The 25,338-nt window shown below is 36.5% G+C and overlaps 1 protein-coding gene across 3 annotated transcripts in view; it reads left to right on the plus strand.

Moving 5' to 3' along the window:
* TCF12 (transcription factor 12) overlaps positions 1 to 25,338 on the plus strand; it is a 362,394-nt gene that overhangs the window by 226,466 nt on the left and 110,590 nt on the right. The gene's annotated exons all lie outside the window — the stretch shown is intronic.

Genomic DNA, 25,338 nt, shown 5'->3' on the forward strand with positions numbered 1-25,338 from the left:
TAATTCTTTTGGATTCAGATAGGGAAGTAGGCAAAAAGAAACGGGATTACAAGAGATCTAACCATATTTATTGGGGTTAAAAGATTTTTAAAAATAACCAAGAATTATTATGTGTAAAAAAATTACAAGCCATTAAAATAGTTATTTTTAGATGCATGCTACTAGTTGATGTATTACTAAGATTTTTACCATTATTTAATAATCAAAATTTTAGGTTTAGAATATTGTAACTAATATTTAAAAAAAATTTTTTTTAATGTTTTATTTATTTTTGATACAGAGAGAGACAGAGCATGAGAGGGGGAGGGGCAGAGAGAGAAGGAGACACAGAACCAGAAGCAGGCTCCAGGCTCTGAGCTAGCTGTCAGCACAGAGCCTGACGCGGGGCTCGAACCCACGAACATGAGATCTGACCTGAGCCGAAGCCAGAGGCTTAACCGACTGAGCCACCTAGGCGCCCCGTAACTAATATTTTTTAAATTGGGAATTTTTTTTTTTAAATTTTAGGTTTGAGAGAGAGAGAGAGAGAGAGTTTGAGCAGGGGAGAGAGCCACAGGGAAAGAGCGAGAGCGAGAGCGAGAGAGAGAGAGAGAGAGAAAATCCCAAGCAGATTCTATGCTGTGCAGGGCTCAACCCCATGAGGCTGGAATCATGACCTGAGCTGAAATCAAGAGTCGGACACCCAACTGACTAAGCCACCCAAGCACCCCTCAATTGGGAAGTTGTAAATAAGTGAATTTATGATTATATTAACCAATAGCTAAAATTATTTGCCCTAATTCAGCTGAGAACTTGAATTCATATATAAACTTTATAACGAATTCTAGTTGCAAAAAGGACCTTGAAAGTTCCTCTAGCTAAGATCATATTTATTTAGACCGTCCCAAACACATGAAAATTAGTCTCAGACTGTCTGAGTCTTTCTTTCTATCCCTTCCCTCTTCTCCCTGTTCCTTTCTGGCTACCCTCACTGACAGTATCCTTTTCTTTTTGCTTTGATATTCTCCTCCCTTTGATATTTACTTCCCTTTTGCTCTCAAATTTCTTACTCATATGTACCACAAAGATAATAATCTTTGATAACCTATTTTATGGCTATTAATTAATTGCATATACTCCATTTCAGAAGCCAAGGGCTAGGTCCTTATCACATGGATATTTTTGGAAACAACCAAGATTTCCAATATAACCAGTATAACTAGATTTCACCTGCTTGTCTTTATCTGCCCCCCACAGAGTTTAAGAGTATTAGTAGGAACTCTCATAATCAGGGGCAGAAGAAAGATTGTCAAACCTAGGCACACTGTAGTGAATCTTAGTGCTCCTCCCTGGAAAAGTTAGTAGTATCACTCATGTTAAAGCACTAGACAAATTTTCCATGTACCTAGCCATCATCATTGTTTGCCATCATTTAAAAAAATCTCTATGTTTTTGTCTTTAAATTAAAACAAAACAAGTTAGTGGGCCTGTACTCATACAGGAAAATATACATAGTGTCCTAGTTCATTGGAGGTGCTATAACAAAGTACACAGACTGGATTAGTTATAAACAGTGAACATTTATTTCTCGTACTTCTGGAAGCCAGGATATCAGGGTTACCAGCTTGGTTGGGTGAAAACCTGGATTACAGGTTTATCATATTTTTACGTGGTGGAAGCGGGCAAGGAGCTATTTGGACCTCTTCAAAAGGGTTTTAATCCCATTCATGAAGGTTCTGCATGGACCTTAGGACCTAATCACCTACCAAAGTCTCCCAACTTCTAATACTATCACTTTGTGGATTAGGTTTCGTTGTATAAATTTGGGAGAGACATGGCATTCAGACCATAAGGCTTTCCGTAATACTCAGGGGCCAGGAATACTCAAGCCTTTGTGGTGATATACTCACAAGAAAAAATAACAGCAAAAAAAGCTTTATATATGTTTTTGTTGCTTGGGTATTCTACTAATGCTTACTATAGGAAGTTTAGAAATTATAGTAAACCAAAGAGAGACCATAAACTTCATTCATCAGTAATCCCATCATCCCATCAATCGGTGTTAACATTTAGAGTAGTGTAGAAGTACTCTTTCCCACAGAAATGTGACAGTAGTTTGTCATTTAATTAAAAACAGTTTATGCCTCAAAAAATTAAAAACAAAATTACCATATGATCCTGTAATTCCACTTCAGTGAATATATCTTCCAAAATTATCAGCTTAACGATAACCCACAACCCTCGGACCAACTGTATCTTCCAAAATTAAAAACAGAGTCTCAAGATATTTGTACACCGATGCTCTAGCAATTGTTCACATAGTCAAAAGATGAAAGCAGTTCAAGTATCCATCAATGGATGAATGGATAAACAGTGTCATATATAGATACAGTAAGTAGCCTTAAAAAGGAGGAAATTTGGACACATGCTACATTGATGAACCTTGAGGGTATTATGCTAAGTATAAGACAGTCACCAAAAGACATATACTATATAATCCCACTTATATGATAAGTACCTTGTGTAGTAAAATCCATAGAGACAGAACATAAAATGGTAGTTGCTGGAGAATGGAGAATTATTTAATGATTATAAAATTTTAGTTTTGCAAGATTAAAGAAATTCTGGAGATTGACAGTGAAAATATACTTACCACTCCTGAATAGTACACTTAAAATGGTTAAGATGGTAAATACTACATTGTATGTATTTTACCACAACTTAAAACGCAATTTTACTGAAACAGATAAAACATATAAAGGTACATTCACCATTCTTTTGAAGTAGAAGCGAGACCCGACTTTAGTGGATAGGGCAATTTGGGTTTTAGATTACCTTTCTTGCTTAAACCACACCTATACTATAGTTCACCACCTGAAAATCACATATCATGAATTACAAATTATATTCAGAGGTATAGGAAAACTGAAATTTTTTGGAGCAGTTATGTGCATTTCTTTAGACTTTTTTGACACCTGCTCCAGTATTTTGTATTTGGCTACCACATAAATTAGATGACAATGACTACCTTTCTTTTTGGCATTCCTATTTCCTTAGTTTGTAGATTTCATTTAGTTACATAATCACAACAAAAAGTACAATTGGTGTAAAACACATATAAGAGTGAATAGAACTAGCTCTTGATAAGCATATAATTCACTTGGTGGGAGTAGAAATATTGAGGGTATGAAGAGAACAGCGTATCAGCCATGAACACTCATTGTGTTTTAGAGATCAATCACTATGTTTTCTAGAGCAAATGGAAGGGCCTTGGTTTAATCTGGAGGATTAATTTATGTAGTGTATTTCTAATATTTTTCATAGATCAGAACATAGTTAAATCAATCTTGCTTTTGAAGTACTAAAGCATAAATATGACTTTGAAGGACTCTAGGGTAATCTGTCATGTAGTGTATCATATAGTATAATTTACCCCTCACCTATTATCAGCCATTTAAAGTGTTTATAAACATTTCTGTATGGAACATCTTTTATGTGTAAAGTTTGTCCTAACTTGGTTATTCCTTAGAATGAATTTCTAATAATTAAGAAGTTTCCTAGACAAAAGCTGTGAGTTTTTTGGATGGTTCTCTGAGGCACATAAAATTGTTCATTATTTTCTCCCTAAATCCAGTATTGGGAACAACCCAGTGCTCGACAATATGCATTGAGTTCTAAGAAGATAGGTGTTGAATACACACAATGCTATTTTCCATTAGCTCTTAGCATTTCATCTTTATTTTAGATAGGTACATCCACTCGCACACACTTGTTCATTTCCTCTTTTATAATTACATTGGATGGTCTCTTATTTATGCAGTGCTATTAGCTTCTCTCAGCCCCTCTCCTTTCTCATTCTTTCTAACTTTTATCTATGTGTTCTATGAAATGTTGAGTAACAATTCTCATCCACCCAGCTTTCTCTTTTCCAACTCCATTTTTGAAATTGAGTTAATTAGCAGTGCTAAGTGCTAAGAAAATAACAGTAAGCATAACTCTCTGGCCCCACCTTCATGGAACTTATACTCTGATGTTAAATGTATTATGCATGTGTTTGTCTTGTTTCATTACCTAGGTTGTAGGTAAATGTGTTTGGCTCATAAAAGGTATTCATCAGTTGTTCAACCATTCTAGATGGACTAAAAGAGAAGATTGTGCCAAGGAGTATGGATATTAATACCAGGATGTTCTTTACTAGTATCACATGGCAGGGTTATGGATTACCAGTATTAGAAGGGACCTTAAAAGGTTTAAAATCCAACAACCCATTGGTAATGTAATACTTCTAGATTGTGATAAATGTCAGGCATTGTGCCAAGGACTAGGGGAACAGAGCAAGATTGATAAAGTCTCTGTGTTAATAGAGCTAATGCATAATAATAAAGCCTTCCATAACTCAGAGTTTGTTGATTACCGAGTGCCACGTAATTATAATAGAAAACCTGTATTAAGCATTTATTTGTGACAGACACTAAGCCTTTTGTGTTTATCGGTACATTAAGGTCACACTATGATTCTATGCAACAGACACAACTGTTTTTGTTTTACAGATGAGGAAATGGGGTAGCTAGCACAGGAGTCACAATTTACATTGCAAACCCAGGTCTATCTGATTCTACAGCCTGTGCTTTCATTTATTTTTTTTAAAGTTTATTTACTTTGAGAGAGAGAGAAAAAGCATGGGTGGGGGAGGGGCAGAGAGAAATTGGGAGAGAGAGAATCCCAAGCAGGCTCTGCACTGTCAACATGGAGCCTGATGTGGGGCTTGATCTCATGAACTGTGAGATCATGACCTCAGCCAAAGTCAGATTCTTAACCAACTGATCCACCTAGGTGACCCTACCTGTGCTTTTAACCAGTATATCATGACTTCTGACTCCAAGTCCAGTGCTTTTTTTTTTTTTTTTACTTTTTTGCCTGCCTTTATATCTCCATCAAAGTGTTACCTAAACTGTGCTTTCAATATCTTCAATAATGTAGAACTTACTTTCCCCTTAAAGTGCTATCTAATCCTAACATATGTATGTTAGAAAGATCTGCTTTAGGGCGCCTGGGTGGCTCAGTTGGTTGAGTGTCCGACTTCGGCTCCAGTCATGATCTTACAGTTTGTGGGTTCAAGTCCGGCATCAGGCTCTGTGCTAACAGCTCAGAGCCTGGAGCCTGCTTCAGATTCTGTGTCTTCCTCTTTCTTTGCCTCTCTCCATTTCGTGCTCTGTCTCTCTCCTTTTCAAAAGAAAATAAACAAACATTTTAAAATTAAAAAAAAAAAAAGATCTACTTTATGGTATACTTAAAAAACAAAATCTCTCTAGAATTGCCCTATTTTTGGCCCTAGATGGGTTCTTCAGATCACGCTACATCAGCCCTTCAGCTATTTAGAGCAAGCTTTTACCTTTTCTTCTCCAGAACGTTTTCTCCACTCATATCCCATTATTTCAAATGTCTTTACTGTCCAGTCACTGTGTACAAGTTTTAGATTGCTTGGAGTTTTCTTACTGTGGATTCAGCAATTGCTGCATTATCTCCAAATGTAAAGAAAAGACAACAACACTCTCCAACTAAAGGGATAGAAGCAGGCTCACCATTTCCCACTCCCTTTTTCATAGAGACCCTCCATTTATTTAGCAATTGTTTTATTAGGAACATTTGATATAACATCCTTTTATACTATACAGGCTTTCTAATTCTGAACTCAAAGGTCAGAAATCAATTCATGTAGGTGTCTCTCTTCTAATTTGCAGGGGATTCAGAGGGTAGGTAGGAACAGGAAGATTGATAGGTTATGGAAAGGTTGGGAAAAGATTTAGGAACTTTTGGCAGAGAATCCTAAAGGGAAGAAGTACAAACCAAAGAGATAGTTGAAGTGTTTAGTAGCTTGAAGGAGGGAGAACATAGGCCTCATCTGGTTTGGTTTTGTGCAACAGCCCTTTTGGAAGCCAGTGGGCACAACGAACAGAGAAGTAAGAGCTTCTGTGCAAGAGGACAGCCATACAGTAACTGGAAATTGGTTCTATACAGGGGAATTGATTAAATAATAATTTAGGGATAAGGAGATTTCTCACTGCTGGTGAAGGAAGTTACAAAGAAAAAGAGAGAGAGAGAGAGAGGGGAGGGAGGGAGGGAGGAAGGAAAGAAGGAAAAAGGAATCCTGTGGTATTGGATGGGAATTGGAGATATTTGTATGAACTCATACCTTTTAGTATATCTAGTAAGAAAAAGATAGCTATAAATGTATGCTGTATATATGTGTGTATGTGTACATAATGCATATATATATATTTCCTCAGCTCTGTCTGCTAAGAGGATCTCGAAGTAGGAAAAGCCAGTGACCATCTCTAAAATCCAGAATTTGTTTTCTAAATACTATTCTCTGATAAAAAGAAACCAGGGCTCCTTCGAGAAATGACTGATTCTAAAACCAGAGCAGGGTGAGTACAAGATGAACCTAGAACATCTTGTTATGCTGAAAAGTAAGGACATACTCAAAAAATGATGAGATCTTGTCAGAAGGTTATGGAAGCCAGTTTGAAATCTGGGACTGTTTGAACAATATAAATAATGATAGTATTGGATTATAGCCCACTGAATAAAATAGGAAATCATGAGTCCATGTGATATGAATAATTAAAGTTTTGTGAAGAACAGGTTTTTTATCTAGTCTCAAAGAATCTTCCCACAAAATGCCTATTAATTTCAGGGGGAAAAAGTAACTTTTCAGTTGAGAAGCTTTAGGCTCACACCACCTTAATGAAATGATCAAAGTGGACATCATCAGTAATAGGATAATTTAGTTCATGTGCCACCTGATAGGATGCATTGTTGAAGAACACACCATGACTTCTGTCATATTCCTGCCAAGGATGCATGACCTGAAACTAATCCTAAGGAAATATCAGACAAAACAAATTCAGAACAAGTAACATTCTAGTCTACAATATCAAGGACATGAGAAAGTCAAGAAAGCTCATTAAAAAAAGAAGACATCTGAAGGCAACCACGATTCTGAACTTAATCATGTTTGGCAAAACTCAGATGGGAACTAAAGATTAAAAGGTAGTAATGTGTAAATGTTTATTTGATGATTTTGACGCATGTTTTGTAGTTAACTGCACAATACACAATAGGACATACTAAAGTATTGATGGTTGGATGGTGGGCATCACTTAAAAGTGGTTTAAGAGGGAGAAAGTTGTGCTTGTACCTTTCTGGTAAGCTTTGGGTGTGTTTGTTTGTTTGTTTGTTTTTCCAAATTTAAAAGAAAAGAACAAAAAGTTAGCTTGGTACCTGAATGTGGAGAGCTTGAAAGTCAAGATTAAAAAGTGGATTTTGTAATCCATGCATCAGGAAACTTTTATCAGTCTTAACCAGTGGAATGTAATGATGAAAGTGCTCTTGGTATAGCAGTTTATCATCGATCTGTGGGTAGATGGGAGCAAAGAGACACAGAGGCAGGGATGTCAGTTAGGAAATAATTGCTTATGTGTTCATCCATAGGAGCCTGACCTGAGAATGGTGGTGGTTGAGGGTGGGAAGAAAGTGATGGATCTGAGGCACATTGTAAGGTTATCTTTTGGAGTTTGTTCACTCTTAAAATGGAAGTGACAGAAAGGAAATAGATGTTACTTAGTACAAATAGGCTCAAATTGCCAGAATGGGCAATGTTCTTGAACTTATTTGAAAATAACTTGATGAAAAATTACTATTTTAATATAATAGACATTCTGTAAATAAGTAGCACTAGTAACTACATGAATTATTGAGAGTTTTTGTATTTTTTATCCTTTGTTCTCCTATATTTGTGTTCACAGTGATTATTTTGTAGTGACAATTGGGTAAATAACCTAACTTCTTCATGCACATGTTAAGTACTTTACATCCATGAATTCTATTAAAGGTCAAAGTTTACAAGGAATATATTATGTACATTTAAAGAATGTCATCCTCCTTCATTAGATAAATAATATTTATTGTAGAGGGGCACCTGGGTGGCTCAGTTAAGTGGCCAACTTCAGCTCAGGTCATGATCTCATGGTTCATGGGTTTGAGCTCTGCATTGGGTTCTGTGCTGACAACTCAGACCCTAGAGCCTCTTTCAGATTCTGTGTCTCCCTCTCTCTCTGCCCCTCTCCCTTATGCTCTATCTCTCTCTGTCTCAAAAATAAACTATTAAAAATTTTTTTAAATATTTATTGTAGAAATCAAAATATAAGTGAGCTAAAAGAAAATACCATTTTAATAATACTACCAATAATTCATTCTTTACTCCTTAGCATTTAAAACTATAGAAACTAAAAATCAGAGATTAACTTGATCCAGTATCCCAGCACTAAGTAGTGAAGCAAAACTGGAACCCAAATCTGTTTTATTTTTAAATCCACTCTTGTTCCATTTTGGTTATCTGCCTCAATTGTGTATTTGCTAAGTATCTCCTGATTGGCTAGGAGGATAATGATTTTTTATTGACACATGAACATGTTGTATATTCTAAAAGCTAGTATGTCAGTCATTTGGAACTTGTGCATCTTCTCCCATGAATACAGTGTTAGAAGTAATACAAGTAGGTATTCAGACTGGTCTATAAGAAAGTGACACTAGAGGTACCTGAACTTGTATCCAAAAAGAGGATTATTACATAGGACAAAGAACAAAAAGGGTACCTAGAAGAAAATTCTCTTCCAGAATATGCTTTACTGGGTCAGGCAGAAACATATGCCTACTTCCTCAGTATAATATATCTTTGGAATCTTTCCACCTTCATGTCTGCAAAACCGCCTTTCCTTTCAGAGTCCTTTACTCCAAGTCTCCATAAGCCCAGTGCTACTATGCTGCTTTAGTCTTCAGCTAAAAGGTGCTTCTCCTAGAGCACTCTGTCCAGAGTTACCGCTTTCCTCCAGTGGCTTACTAGATCTTCAACATACTGACTTCAGCTACTATTAAGAGAAAAACAATCTAAAAAGCTCATTCATATTAATGAATAGTGGTAGCCAGTACAAAGAACCTAGGATTTGGATTTAGGACCTGTGGCTTAGCAGGCTGCTTAACCTTTACTAGTTGGGTGACTTTGGGTAATTTAGTTGATCTCAGTGATTTTGAGTTACTCATTTATAAAATGGGAAAAGTATCACTAGCTTATCAGGGCTGTGGTGTCAAAGGAGATAATGTATAGTGAATGTAGGTTGTAGTATGTAAAACTATACATGTACTAAGCATCATTGATAGGGATGAACCTAAAATTCTCAAAGAATTATTTGCATTTTGAAAAGTTTCTTGATCACCCAAATTAAATTCTTTATTAGCAGAGTTCTAGTTTTTACTTTTAAAAAAAGTAATTTCAGAGAATGGGAAAACAGTTTGAATAAAAAAAAGTAATTTCAGAGAATGGGAAAACAGTCACTTCAGTAAGCAGGCCAGCCTCACTTGGGTTATATACTCCATGTTGCCTGTTAAAGTTGTTTCTGATTGAATCCACCTGGTTTCTAGTCCGTCAACCTCTCCTTCCCCTGCCTCTTCTGACTCCCCTCTTTCTCACCAGCTCACCCCTAGCCCCCATGGTAGTTAGAGATGGGAGGGCAAGGACTTTAGAGTAGTGTCTCTCAAGGTTTTATGCTCATAAGAATCATCTGGGGATCTTGCTACAATGTGAGTTCTAATTCAGATCATCTGGGACAGGAACGGAGATTCTGATTTTTTATGAAACAAAATATCCAGGCCTCTAGCCTGGGCATTATGTTTTGAGTGGAGTTAAAACATGGATGATGGGGCAATTAGGTGGTTCAGCTGGTTGAGTGCCAATTTTGGCTTAGGTCATGATTTCACAGCCCAAGAGTTCAAGCCCCACGTCGGACTCTGCTGACAGCTCAAAGCCTGGAGCCTGCTTCAGATTCTGTCTTCCTCTCTCTCTCTACTCCTCTCCCACTCGTGCTCTGTCTCTCTCTTTCAAAAATAAACAAACATTTAAAAAAAAATTTTTTTTAACATGGATGGTTATTCTGTATGTAACTTAGAGAATTGCTCAACTTGTTATTACAAATACTTTTTTAAATTTCATACTAATTTCCTCCATTTAGGACAGACCGTTTGCTACATGAGTAAGGACTTACTAGTTATTCCAAGGTGATAAGGAAGATAACCATTACTAGTATAGAGTGGTTATAGATGAGAACCACTACTAGAGGAGAATGTAGTTGATGGTAGTAAGTTTTTTCTTGTCATTTTTGAAACTTTATCAACCCCTCTTACTGATAGTAAATTAAATATAAATTTAAAATAAAAACTATTGAGTCTTCCCAAGTTCATTACATTTTCCTCATATTGCAGATTTTGCATGTTAAAGTGACTGATACTGAATAGCCAGTGTAGTTTTATATTTTAATAAATTAGAATTTTTGTCTTCAAAGAACTGCTAATTATCAAGCCATGTTTATTTCTATTATATAAAAATTATTCAAATCCATACTGTAGAACTTTAAGAAAATTAATATTGGATTTAGTCAAGGCAGAAATACCAAGACACAAGGGGGCACTGTTTTACCATAATCCAATTGAATTTAAGTTTTTTTGTTTACTGTGAATGTCCCAAAATTCTGTCGTCTTTGTAGTTATCATGAAAGCTTAAATGCTATATGTTTAACTTTATGTTATATCTAAAGCTATAATACTTAACCAACTAAGCTTTCAGAGTTCACAAATCAGATGTGTTCTTGGCAAAACTCAGGAACTTTTCATCATGTTTGGCATGAGTTTGGGAAGACTGGATGATTTGAAGATTAGAGATTGTGTAACACATTTAGTTGTTATTGTTTAGATCTCTGGTAAGGGGGAAATCACTGTAAAAACAACTCAGTTGCTTTGGAGAAATATAGTGCCTCTGTTCTACAGAAAGCACTGGGATAAAGATTGAACTGTTAAAAGCTGCAGCTGCATTTGCCATCAAATACCAAGTTGGTGCTGATGAATGTTTTGTTTTTATTGTCATGGAAACCTGGAGCTAGAGAATGGATATTCTATTCATCTGGGAAAATAGTAGTTCCTTACATAAAACATAAGGACCTTCCAGAGCAGTTCCTAAAATAGATACAGGCTGAATATAATTCAAAAAAGTTGAGGACGTAAACGTGGAATTAAATGCAGTCATTCTGGATCACTTCTGTCCTTAATACTGATAGTATAACTGTATATTCAGTTATTAAGCTATCCTCTGCTAGGAAGTTGATTTCTAGTGAACGTAGTATTTATTTAACATCAGTATTATAGTTACCCAACCCTTTACAAGCTGTCTTTATTCTTCTTCACTGATCTTAAGATATTTACTGGGAACTCTAAATTTATATCCTATTAAACAATTGCTGAATTTTTATGTTCATACATGCTACTTACCTGTTGTAATCTTCTATTCAGAACATTTTAAGACATTATAATGACCGTGGTGGGGAGGTGGGAACTTTACCCAAAATAAACTCTTGACTGAAACACAAAGATGATTGTATGGTCTGAAAAAAAAAAAAAAAAAAGAAAATATAAAATCTTTTAAACCTAGACATTTAAATCCTTATACATATTTTTTAAAGTCATGCATGGAAAGAGATATTCTAGAAACAGAAAATACAAAGGGATTTTGGGTTCAATTATAGCAAATGTGGCATAGCAAAATAAAATATGGGAAATGATAGTAAAAACTGGATAAAGTGGCAATATAAATTAGGATAGAATTTTTTTTTTTTATGTTTGTTTATTTTTGAGAGGGAAGGAGACAGAGCATGAGCAGGGGATGGGTAGAGAGAAAGGGAGACACAGAATCTGAAGCATTCTCCAGGCTCCAAGCTGTCAGCATAGAGCCCCATGCAGGGCTCTAACTCAGGAGCCCTGAGATCATGACCTGAGCTGAAGTCGGATGCTCAACCAACTGAGCCACCCAGGCACCCCTAAGATAGAATTTCTAAAGTTTATATGAAGTAAAGGGAAATTTTTGAGTTATGATGGTTTTACTAAAGGTTACCTAGCTAAGTTATATCTGGAAGGGGAACAAGACAAATTTTTATGACTTCATAAAAGATGAGAGAGAAGAAGGGATTAGAGTGGTCCATTTTAATGTTTTTCGTTTTGTTTTGTTTTTGAGAGACAGAGACAGGGGAGGATCAGAGAGAGGGGGAGAAACAGAATCTAAAGACAGGCTCCAGGCTCTGAGCTAGTTGTCAGCACAGAGCCTGATGGAGGGCTTGAACCCACGAACCTGAGATCGTGACCTGAGCGGAAGCCGGAAGCTTAACTGACTCAGCCACCCAGGTGCCCCTAGAGTGGTTCATTTTAGATGGGATGGTTAGAGAAGGCTTCTCTGAGGAAGTAACATTTGAGCATGGTTAGAGAAGGCTTCTCTGAGGAAGTAACATTTGAGCATGGTTAGAGAAGGCTTCTCTGAGGAAGTAACATTTGAGCAGAGACCTGAATGCTCTTGGCATAAGAATTTTTCATGTAGACAGGCCTGGCAACCTTCAGTGGCATTAAACTTGGAATGTTTAAAGACAGTAATAAAATTTCAAGTATATGAATGAAGTTGAAGAAAATAAGAGTGTTGTAATAGACTTTTAAAGCAATACAGTTAACTAGAACATGACCAGTTTTTTCACATTAGACAGTTCCAGGATCAGAGCCTAAATCAAAGTTTAGGTTGCCAGGATATAAGAGTCTCAGAAGAAGAATAGTATTGTTTCAAAATAAAAAATTTTATGTGTCAGTTTTACTGCTGTTTAGTATTGTTTTTCAGGATATTTTAATAAAATCATTGGTTTTTTTGTTTGTAGTCTGATGTAAGCAAAAAGAAGTAATTAAGAAAAAAGTATCCAAAAAACCTGTAAATGTGATTTACAGAGAAAAGGCTCTTAATTAGTGGCCTCCAAGAGAGTATAGTTTTATAACAGCAATTTTCATAAACACATTTAATATTATATGGTATCTAGAGCATATGTTATGTATTTATGTGTGTATTTATCATATCATGTACAATAGGACCAAAAACCAAAGACTTGCACAACAAAAATACCTGATACTGAATTTAGAGAACTAGTCAAAATGCCAAAGGAAAATAGAGGAGAAATGGCAAGCTGGACATTGTATTCCATTACTGAAATGATGAAAAAGAACTGGAAAATTGCCAGGTTTTTAACCTTTTAGAACAGTGTGTAGTTAGAGCAGGAGATCATATTCCTAGAGCAGCTTGTTCCAAATTCAAATATGTCAGCAAACATAGTGGAATTCAAAGTATTTTAGAAATAAAACATCAAAGGTTTACATATAAGAGAACCTCTTTACAATGTCATAAAAACACAAATAGTTTGAGAAAGTTTTTTAGATTTTCTGAAAGTTTGTCAGGCCCATTTTCTATTATGGTAAAGTTTAGTTGATCAAGGTGTATTTAATTTGAGAGACACCCAGTATGTAAAGAGAGTAACAAATTTGGAATCTGTTTTGTTATTTATCTTCTACCATATGCACTTCTCCGAGCAGTTTAATAATAGGAAAGTCTGATTATTTATTGGAGTCAAGATTTGCTGTGTTCTAGCTTTCTGATTTTTAAAAATGGATTTGCTATAGAAGGACTGGTAAATGTTTTGTTGTTGTTTATCTGTTTTTGTGGGCAGAGGCTGGTGGAAGAATTTTCAAGGGGTGTAAAAAAAGCTCAGGAATTTTCATATTAGTCCTGATTAAGCCATTAGTTCTCAAACATTGGACAATAGATGGCATATGAAATAAAGGAAATAAATAAGGTGAATTCCATAATTCTCCAGCTGGCTGCTAGCCACAGTAATGCGGAGTGGAAATCAAACAATTCAGGGGAGCTTCAGTGGGTCAAAATTGCAGGGCAAAAATGAGGTAAAGAACTCCAAGATCTGCAGAAGAACTTCAGGCCTTTGGCTAAATACTGATTTGTGTATGCTTGAGAGGAAACTTAATTTGAGACCAGGAATCACTTGAAAGGAAAATGCTGAACAAATTCCCGAAACTCACACAAAGCGAGTAATAGTTCTTCCAGCCAACAAAAGTGGAAAGATCTCATAATAAATGGCATTGTATGGAGTCCTCAGAAGGGTATTATGTTGATGAGGCTGCATTAGCTCTGGGCTGAAGGCTGTTCTGGACCTCCCTTAACAAAGCTTAAAGACAACCTTGAAAAACTACTAAACTTGATTTGAAGTAACTTAACTGCTTACCAGAACAAAGTCCAATATTCTTTAAAGGAATACAACAAAATCTAGCACCCCAAAAATGTGAATTTCGTAATGTCAAATTACTAAACATGAAAAAAAGCAGGAAACTATATAACCAATAGTAAAATCCATCAGTAGAAACAATAGAGCAGGAAATTACAGAGATGATAGAATTAGCAAACAGGGCATTAAAATGGCTGATATAAATATACTCCATAGCTCAGAAATATAGAGGAAAACATGAACATGGAAATTGGAATTACTAGAGTTAAAAAATATAATACCTGAAATGAAAAATACACTGAATGGGATTAACAGAAGATTATTCACCACCAAAGAAAAGATCAGTGAATTTGCAGACATGGAAACAAACTATCCTAAATGAAGATTGCAGGACATCCAGCTTCTACATAGGGTGTGGAAAGCTGCAAAAAAAAAAAAAAAAAAGTCATTTCCATGCTTAATGATGAGAAAGGAAAAGCCTGAAAGCTAGAAAATTCTCTTTTGAATTCATCAGAGAACTGAAATTGCAAGGCAGTTATGTGACCTGAATTCTAAGCAGAAGCGAGACAGATAAACTGTATTACCTATGGCAGACCATGGGAGAATAAGGTATCATACCTGTCAGGTAAGAGGAATCACCTAAAATTTTAAAGTTAAACAGAAGACCAGCCATGGACTAGCAGCATATCAGTTTGAAATAGCTAGGGGAAGCTAACAAAAGAACAGTTCAAAGGGAATTTCACACTCACTTCAGGCTTTTTCACTCAAATCCTTACTGCATGCTCAAAAGGATTTGGGGGTAGAGCAGGAGACTAAAGAGAATTCATTCTGTTGATGTTATAGGCATGCAGGAGCTGATCAGCTGTCATTGTGGGAAAAGCAGAAAAGCATAGCAACATCCCTGAACCCTAAGCACTGACATCTAAGCTGCTTTGGAGAGGCAGCAAAAAGCCTCTTGCCCAAAGGACACAGGCTATGACACATTGACTGGGGGAGGAGAGGAAGCTCGTCTTAGACCTGGTCTAAGATCTTATGCTCATACCAAGTACAGGTTTCCTGCCTGTCACAAATGGTTGAAAACTCCAACCCAAGGTCATCTTTAGATGTAAAGCAGAGTTTCACTCTTTCAGGGAAGAAGAGAGGAGGGATAGGAAAGCAACAGCAGTCTACCACTGTGGGAGGGGCAAAAGCATGGAGAGAGACTGTGGGGCACAGGTTTTACAGGTTCTATTGAAAACTAAGGATGAAATATTAACAGAAAAGTACTACAGCACCCTAGCTATTTGCTGAGCAATAGGCAAAAGCAGCCAGTCATTAGAGGGAGTTGAAGCCTCTGATCAGCTGATGGTAACCACAGCAACAACAGTCACATTCAGCTAGACTCCTGATTAGTTTGACTCATTTTTCCACACCAAAGGCCTTAAACAAGAGGAGGCATGCTTATTTTCAGACCTAAACACTGCTTAGCTCATTCTCTGCACTTCTATACACAAGGGTCTTGCATTCAGTCAAAATTACAAGATTTGCATATAAGCAAAGTGAAAAGAGGTCAAGAGGCAAAATAATCAGCAAAACCGGACTGAAAGGTGATACACATTGGAACTGTCAGGGATTTTGTAGTAACTCTGGTTAACATATTAAGGATCTGTGGGGCATCTGGGTGGCTCAGTTGGTTGAGCATCCAACTTCAGCTCAAGTCATGATCTCACAGGTGGTGGGTTCGAGCCCCGCGTTGGGCTCTCTGCTGACAGCTCAGAGCCTGGAGCCTGTTTCCGATTCTGTCTGTCCCTCCCTCTCTGCCCCTCCCCTGCTCATGATCTGTCTCTCAAAAAATAAGAAAGTGTCAAAAAATTAAAATAAAAAACCATTAAAGGACCTAGTGCAAAAGGTATATAACATGTGCAAACAGGGGGCTTTTTAGCAGATTAGTGGGAATAATAAGAGTTTAAAAGACATACTAAAGTGAAGATTTCCTTTAGGATCATCAGTAGACAACATAGTTGCAGAAGAAATCAGTAAACCCAGCTGAAAACACAGAGTGATAAAAGACAGAAGTATGGAACAATGACAAACAGTCTAATATATGTGTGATTAAAGTCTCAAATATAGAGGGAGAGAGAAAAGTTAATAGATCCAGGATTTAAAAAACAAAACACACATGTCTGGAATTATCATATTCAGAGTGCTGAAAACCAGGATTAAAGAGAAAATCTTGAAAGCCACCAGAGGCACAAAAACAACATATATAGTGAGCAGTAAGAATAAACTACAGCAGACACCTCATTAAAAGCTTTGTGGGCAAGAAGAGGACAGAGTCACATCGCTGCAGTATATTAAAATTTTAAGACCTGCCTCAGTTCTTAAATGAGCCTGGCTGGCTCATTCACTGGAGTATCCAACTCTTGATCTTTGGGGGGGTCATATTGGATATAGAGATTACTTTACAAAAAGAAAAAACTCTCAACCAAGAATTATATATTCATTGAAAATACTTCTTAAAATGAGGGCAAAGTCTTTATCAGATACACAGAAAGCTAAGAAAATCCATCCCCAGCAGTCTTTGAGGTACAGTAACTAAAATAGAATTCTTCAGGCAGAGGGAATGTGACACTATACACAAACTTGGATGTGCCTCAGGACTCCGCAGATTTTTTCTATAAAGGACCAGAAACTCTGTAGGTCAGACAGTCTCTGTCACAACAATTCAACTCCACCATTATAACCCCAAAGCAGCCATGGATGATACATAAATAAATAGGTATGGTTATGTTCCAGTAAAACTTTATTTACAAAAACAAGAAGCAGGCCAGTTTTGGTTCGTAGTATGCCAACTATAAAAAGAGATGAGAGCTTCAGAATAGGTAAAATGAAAGTAAAGTAGAAAAGACACATTTCCTTATTTTTAAAACTTATTTTTGTTTTTTTAATGTTTTTACTTATTTTTGAGAGAGAGAGGAGAGAGAATGAAAATGATCGGGGGAGGGGCAGAGACAGGAGGAGACACAGAATCTGAAGCATGCTCTAGGCTCTGAGCTGTCAGCATAGAGCCCGATGTGGGCTCAAACTCAAAAACCATGAGATCATGACCTTAGCCGAAGTCAGACGCTCAACCAACTGAGCCACCCTGGCCCTCTATTTTTACTTTTTTTTTTTTAGAAAGTGAGTAAGCAGAGGGGAGAGAGAGGGAGACTATCTTAGGCAGGCTTCATGCTCAGCACAGAGCCGCCTGCAGGGCTCACTTTCATGACCTTGGGATCATGACCTGAGCCAAAATCAAGAGTTAGATGCTCAACCAACTGAGCCACCCAGGATTAGATTTCTAAACAAAAATAGTAACACTGTATGTGGGGTATATAAATATGTAAAAGTAAACTGTGTGACGACATTAACCCAAAGGATGGAGGGGAAGATACTGGAAGTATACTACTGAAAGACTCTTACACTATTACATAATTACTTAAAGGTAGATCTTATTAATTAAAGATGGATTTTTAAATTGAGGGCAAACACTACTAATACAAGCCCGTGGGAAAGACTAAATGGAATAGTCAATTCAAAAGCAGGCTGAAAAAGAAATAACAGATGAGACAAATAGAAAACATCTAACAAAATTATAGATTTAAATTCAATGATACCAATAATTGCATTAAGTGTAAATTGTCAAAATGAAGTAACAAGAGATTGAAAAAAAGCGTTTTAGTTTTTATTTTCTGTATTTTCCAGTGGCTTTTAAACTTAAGATTCTTCCCTAGATGAAAACATTGTGATGTTCAAATAGTGAACATCACAACCTGTTTACACACTAATGCTGTGTACAATCTTTTTATCTAATAAAGATGGTCTGCTCCCACTTCCCCCATGAGCTTCAGACAACAGCCACGCTATGTTGAACCCAGTAGCTTAGAACCATCAGACCCAGAGTAGTCTCCTATACCCATTTTCCTCATCCTCTTGGGAAAAAGAGAGTAAGCAGATTAAGGAGTACACCAAGCCTATCTATTCTGGTCCCACTTTGTTGAAGATTCTATAACTCTGTTAAAATTCATTTTACGTTATCTTTTATACCTTCAGATCTCTTCAGATCCTTTACAACCTTTTCCATATCATGCATGCTTTCTTTGATAAATTTTTCTTTTTATAATTGTGGCTAAGTGTGCAAATACTCAGAGATAGACCCACTCACTCATTAATGCTAAAGGAAGACTGAGGCCATCAGGCTTTAATGAAATTTAATGAAAGGAAAAGCATAAAGAATTCTCAAACCCTTTAAGGTATCCAAAACTTCCTTTAAATTATTTCCCTGGAATCTACCTTTCTTTTTTCCTCTATTTAAGCCTTTTTCATCAACCACTGATATTCAAGATACACATATATAGAAACTTTTAGTCAATATACTTCATTTAAAAATAATAACTGATATCTAATTAGGCCTTGTGTTTTTCATTATTTTCTAAACACTTTGTCAATGTGTTTTATCTTCACAAAAAACCAGTGAACTGAACCTTGTTACTCTCCCATTTCACACTTGGGGCAACTAAAGGACAGTGAGGTTAGAGAAAAATCTATTTCAGTGACTTCATTAAAATACTATTTGTCTGAAAGCCAGTATTACTTCAGAGTGGGAATTTAAACCCATTGAGTCTACATTGAAAGTCTCTGTTCAGAATCACTTCCCCATGCCTCCTCCCTAACTTTATTATTACAGTTTTTTTTTCTTACTTTAGTCTTTAGTTTCTTCCTTCATTCCTCCCTTCCACAAATATTTCACACAGATGTACTGTGTCTTAAAATTGATTTGTATAGCCATTTATAGTGACTTGGTTTGTAAAATATTTATTTTGATTTATGCCTGAGTCACAAATGAATTTTGGATTATAACTCATTGAGCACTTAAGGCCAGCCTTTACCTGTTTTCAAATTGCAAAGGTAGGATTGCAGTAAATTGCATGCAATACTGGAGGCCACTCCATTAAAACGGAATGTCTTGGGGCACGTGGGTGGCTCTGTCAGTTAAGCATCCAACTCTTGATTCTAGCTGAGGTCATGATCTCATGAGCCATGAGATCAAGCCCCACATCAGATCCCTTATATTCTGTTTCTCTCTTAAAATAAATAAACATTTTCAAAAAAGAAGAAAGGAAAACTGAATGTCCCATATTTTACCCTCAGTACCTATTATGTAGCAAGAATCATATTTAAATCTTAGCAGACCACAGAGGGGATTTAAGTCTCTCTTTCGGGCTTTTTCATCTGTTACAACAAAACAGGATCATCTCCTTTCAGTTGCTCTCTGTCTGTATATTTTCTGTGGTGTGCAAAGTGCTTATCTTTCTGCATTATATAGGTGGAGGGTGTTGAGCTCCAGTGAGAATTTTATTAACATTTAAGAGCTTTCCTTAATCTAAATAAAATAAAGTCTTAGTAACCCTAAGTATACTGACTTCAGTGTGTCATATCCAACATACCATATTCACAGTAAAGTATCTCAGTATATTAAATGTATTATAAACTGCTTATACACTTCATTTTTGTAACCGCACATCATCATTATTCCAAAAATCTCTTTTAAAGTTTTATTTTAATTCCAGTTAGCATACAGTGTAATATTCCTAGTTTCAGGTGTACAATATAGTGATTAAAACTTGCATACATCACCTGGTACTCATCACAAGTGCACGCCTTTATTCCCATCACCTGTTTAACCCATCTAACCCCTCCCTTCTGGTAACCATCAATCAGTTTGTTCTCTATAGTCTATTTCTTGGTTTGCCTCTCTCCTTTCTCCCCTTTACTCATTTGTTTTGTTTCTTAAATTCCACATATGACTGAAATCCTATGATTTTTGTCTTTCTCTGACTGACTTATTTTGCTTAGTGTCATACTCTTCAGCTCCATCCCTGTCATCACAGATGACAAGATTTCATGCTTTTTTAATGGCTGAGTAGGATTCCATTGTATATATACACCACATCTTCTTTATCCATTCATCAACCGATGAACACTTGGACTGTTTCCATATTTTGCTACTTTAGATAGTGCTGCTATAAACATTAGGCTGCACATATCCCTTTGAATTAGTACTTTTGTATTCTTTAGGTAAATACCCAGTAATGCAAATAGTTTTATTTTTAACTTTTTGAGGAACCTCTATACTGTTTTCCACAGTGGCTGCACCAGTTTGCATTCCCACCAGCAGTGCAAGAGGGTTTCTCTTTCTCCACATCCTCGCCAACACCTGTCATTTTTTGTATTGTTGAATTTATTCATTATGCAAAATTCTGTATATTTTTTAGCAGTTTATCTTCTTCCTCCTACTACTGATAGTGCTTCTACATTCCGTCAGAAGCAGAGTTTTTGATTAATACCAACATAGATGGGCATGCCAATTTCATGGGATATTACAAGAGAAAGAGATCATCCAAACCAAATTTGCTCTACTCCACCCTATTCTCCAGGTGAAGAAACTGAGGCCTAGGATGGTTAATCAACTTCTCTGCTTCAGACAGCTACTTCACAGTAGAGACAGGAATAGACCTTCTGACTCTTTATTTCCATGCTTGTTTCATTTTAGTACTCTGTTTTTAACCAGATAGTTGGTGAATGGTAGCAGTTCCATTAATTAGATCCTTTCTTTCTATTCCAGTTCTCGTTGTCAGGGGAAACTAGCTAATTAACAATCATTTATTATCCACTGTTTTGGAGCACAGTTTTCTTACACTGTCTCTGTCTCCATGTGGCTGTATGCCATAGATAGAGCCTTAGAGTAGAATCTGTCCCTGGCATGCAAACAAAACAAGTCTAGAATTCCAGACCAGTGTTCCCTGAACAAGTGGCATCTGCCTTCTGGTCCCTTAGTGGCATAAAAAACAGACTTAGACATTGACCTTGCCTGGTAAGGTCATGATTTAAATTAAACAGCCAAAATACAAAGTTGTGAGTAAATCACAGAAGTTAACAATGAGCTTAATGTTCTGTTTATCATGATATGATACAAGAAATATCTGAAAGAAGCTCCTATACAGGGATTTGGTGGAAACAGTATATCAGAAGGAAGTGTGATTACCAAGACAATTTGAAAATATGCCCCACCCTTTCTTTCCCTAGCCAAATTATTTGTTGATATGAGTTTTAGTGGATTTTCTTTCTTTTCTTTATTTTGGAGAAAGAGGAGTAGACTAAAATTAAGATGTTGAAAATTAGCTCAGTTTAGTCCCTACAAAGTTGTGAAACCTCAAATGAATAATTTCAAATCCTTTTTTATTTAAGAATGAGATAAAAATTAATATACAAAAGTTGCTTATTTTTAAAGAATATGCATTCATCATGTTTTATCTTGAAATGCAACCAAAGATGAAGAGATCATTACTAGTTCTGTAATATTTTGGCTTGCTATAAAAATGAAACGTCTTTGTTTTCTAAGTTCTGAACAATATGTGGTTAGGGAAGTATGGACACATTACGTGAGAAAACACTTAAATTCTGAACCTCAGGAAAAGCAACGATGCAATACAGATATAAATATGTGTTCAGGGACAATTTAGAAAATACAGTTATTAACTAAAATGTTTCAGAGAAGGGTGTTTAGATCTTGAACTGCCTATAACAAATACCTTGTTATTTTCCATATGTGAGAAAACTGAACCGTAAAATGGTCCAGAAAATTTTGAAAAATGACTAAAATTAATCATGATATTTTTCTACTCTGTTCATTCATTCTTAATATCTACCTATCAGCCATACTTCCTCATATTGAGTTATGCATTATAATGTTCTCTCTGGGCATTCTTACGGCCAAAAGGCAAACTGTTTTATGTAAACTTTCTCATCCTTGTCTATTTGTCTATATTTAATGTGTGAATCTGATTTTAGGGAGGGAGTAGAGAACATGGGGAAAAATTGCTGTACTGGTGAATGATTGCATCCTGGTCTACTTCATCTCAGGTTTTAGTCTCAAGAAGTCATTTCTAAAGCCTATTCAAATTACCCAGATCTGACTACATGCTCTTATCAAGGATAATGGTACCTTAGCAGTTCTGCAGGAATTATTGATTGGGAAGCTGCTTATAGTTCTGATGCCTGTCACAGGAAGTTGGTGCAGAGTTAAGATGAAATAAGTGATGAGATAGAGGCTGGGTTAGAAAAGTGATTACAACTGAGAACTTGGTAATCTCTGACCTCTATAGGGATCCTCTAGTTTATCACTAATCTCACTCACACTTGGCACTTTCCTGTGCTGCTGCCTCATCATTCATAGCTGTGTGAGTAATTTGGCATGGAGTGAACAAGAGGAGGGCAAAGAGAGTCCGGCAGCTGTGCTTGTTGGCACTAGATATTTAAGTATCTTCAATGTAGCCAGCAGTGTGCTTGGCACAAATGTTAGCCAATAATACTTAAACAAATGGTTGTGAAGAAAATAGGCATTTATGTTAAAAGGCTTTCTCTCTCTCTCTCTCTCTCTCTCTCTCTCTTTCTTTAAAAAAATAATGTTAGTTTGAGATCCTTTCTAGATTTTTTTGTGTGTAAGTTTGTGATGATTGCTACCCAGGTGAAGTCAGTAATACCAATAGTTAGCATTGGCCTAGGTTCTTTCAGACAAGAATTTCCAAGTACTTTATAAGCATTAATTCAACTGTGCAGGCCTATGTGAGGTACATGCTACTGAGTTGATTTTCCTAAAAGAGTGAGTGGGGGCATTGATGTTAAATGACTTGTAACTTGCTTAGTTCACTCAGTGCGCAAGAAGCAAGAGCCAAGAGATGAATCCAGTAACCAAAATCCTAGGTCTCTGCTCTGCTGTATACCTAATGGCATTACAGATTTCCCCACCTTGTAGGATAGTGTGTTTTTATGTTTCTCCAAGTGGTTGGTGTGACTGAAATTGTTTGAAACTTGTGGTAGTGTTCATGTACAAAAGAAGAGGAAAAGCTTCTCCATTAGCAAAAAGGTTAGGTAAAGAATAATTTGGGGGAGGAGGAAGACCGTCTGCTCACAAAACTGTGATATTTAGATTTACACCCAAATATTTAGATTCGCCTAAGTAGGGATTTCACATTGTTCCTCCGAAAAATAAATCTGGAAAAGTTCTCATGATTTATATGTATTAGAGTATTTCAGTTTGAAACATCCAAGGATTCTTTTTCTAGGTTAAGCGTTTATCTTTTAAGAAAAACCAGTCTAATACTGCCCACTTAAAATATAGGCCATGGAGTGAATTTGAATTGAGTGCAATTCAGTATGCCTTTTAAAAATGAACGTTGAAATAATACTGGCTTTCAGACAAATAGGGAAATTGTTCTGATTTGTTCTGTTAACTCATGAAGTCAGTAATTGTGTCTTAAATAGTGTCTATTTATTAAAATTACCGAATTAGCTGTCCGTTTTCAGGTATTCACTAGACTACCTCAGAAATAAATGCTGAGCCATCTATATCTTCCATAATATCTTTGTGTCTGGCCATTTCTTCATAAAAACGTTATTTCGAATTGGTAGGAATAGAGCATATAGGCCAGGAGGGTATTACAGGGAAGGTTCCACAGCCAGTAGATTGAGATCTACAGGAGATCTTGCAATTTTGCTGTCATATCTCATACCTGCTACGAGCTTCCTTCAGTCACTCCTTGGTCTTAGGAAGATTTCTAGTAGGAAGAAGACTACAACTAGCAGTGGTGCCAGCAGTGTAAGTAAAGCATCTTTCACAATGCCTTGCACATAATAGTCAGCAAATGCTGGTTCCTGTCACCTTGCTTACAGTAATCTGAAGACTTTGGGCGTGAAGGAGAATGGAAGAGTTCTCAACTGCTATGCACCCTAAGGAGAGTTCAGCAAAGCAGCTAGGGAGTTCTTGAGCCAAACTTGGTCAACATAGGATTGTATGTCCCCTGGGAAAAACTGTGCTTTGTTTCCCCCCAGCCCCCGCATTCTCTGTCAAAGCATGTTGGTGGATGCGAGTGGGCCTCAGTGCAGAAGCAGTCGTTTCAGAGCATAGCAGCTGGATCCTTCAGTCCAGTTACATTCCCTGAAGTAGGAGTTTTGCAAGGTGCATTTTCATGGCTACCACAGCAATTAAGTTTTTTTAATTGTTTAAATATATACACAAAAACAAATCCCTACATTGTCCCCAGCCTCTCAGGATGCTGTTACATTCCCTCTGATATTGTTCAACTTGTTCATTTTACAGACTAAAAAACTGAGACCCAGAAAAAATGTAATGAGATCAGAATATAGGGCACCTGGATGGCTCAATTGGTAAAGCATCTGACTTGGGCTCAGGTCATGATCTTGTGGTTTGTGAGTTCAAGCCCCACGTCAGGCCCTGTGCTGACAGCTCAGAGCCTGGAGCCTGCTTCAGGTTCTGTGTCTCCTGCTCTCTCTGCTCTCTCCAGCTCATGCTGTGTCTCTATCTTTCAACAATAAATAAATGTTAAAAAAAATTATTTTTTAAATGAGATCAGAATAGACATTTTTCTAACAGATTATTTCAAGTAAGAAAAGCATTAACACATGTCCTTTGCAAGAACTGAAAAGAATAGCAGTTATTTGTGAGTAAAACCAGCATAAGTGATCATGTTCTATATCCAAAACCAGTCATCGGAGTAGTTGGGGTTTGCTGCCAATCATTTTGGGGATTATTTGTCATCCATCTCTCTTTTAGCATGAATAGATAGTGCCAAATCATTTTATGGATAGAGGCTACCTAGAAGGCTAAAAAGAGAAAAATTCCTATACTATATTTTGGCCCCACCAAATATGTATGTATATGAGCTGAATCTGGAAATCATGACCTGATCCTCCACTGGAAAACAGTGCAGTATGGTATGCTGTTAAGAATTTGGGGTCAGATAGTCCTATATTCTGGTTCTTTAGATTACTTAGTAATTCTGTAACCTTGGGCAAATTATTTTTACTCATTAGAAAAATAGGGACTTAATAGTACCTACCTCAGTGAGTTGGGAGAACTAAAGCCACCATTAGCCTTCATCTGGATTATTTTAGTAGTGTTCTGATTCATTTGGATTATTTCAGTAGTCTTCTAATTGGTTTCCCTGCTTCTACTTGTTCCCCTATAAGCAGCCATGATGATACTTTTAAGATGTAAATCATCTTTTCAGTAAACAGTTCTGAAGCCAACTGGATATGTCTGTGGAAAAAACATGTA

Source organism: Suricata suricatta, chromosome 9 (genome assembly GCF_006229205.1).
Source record: "Suricata suricatta isolate VVHF042 chromosome 9, meerkat_22Aug2017_6uvM2_HiC, whole genome shotgun sequence".
Taxonomy (NCBI): domain Eukaryota; kingdom Metazoa; phylum Chordata; class Mammalia; order Carnivora; family Herpestidae; genus Suricata; species Suricata suricatta.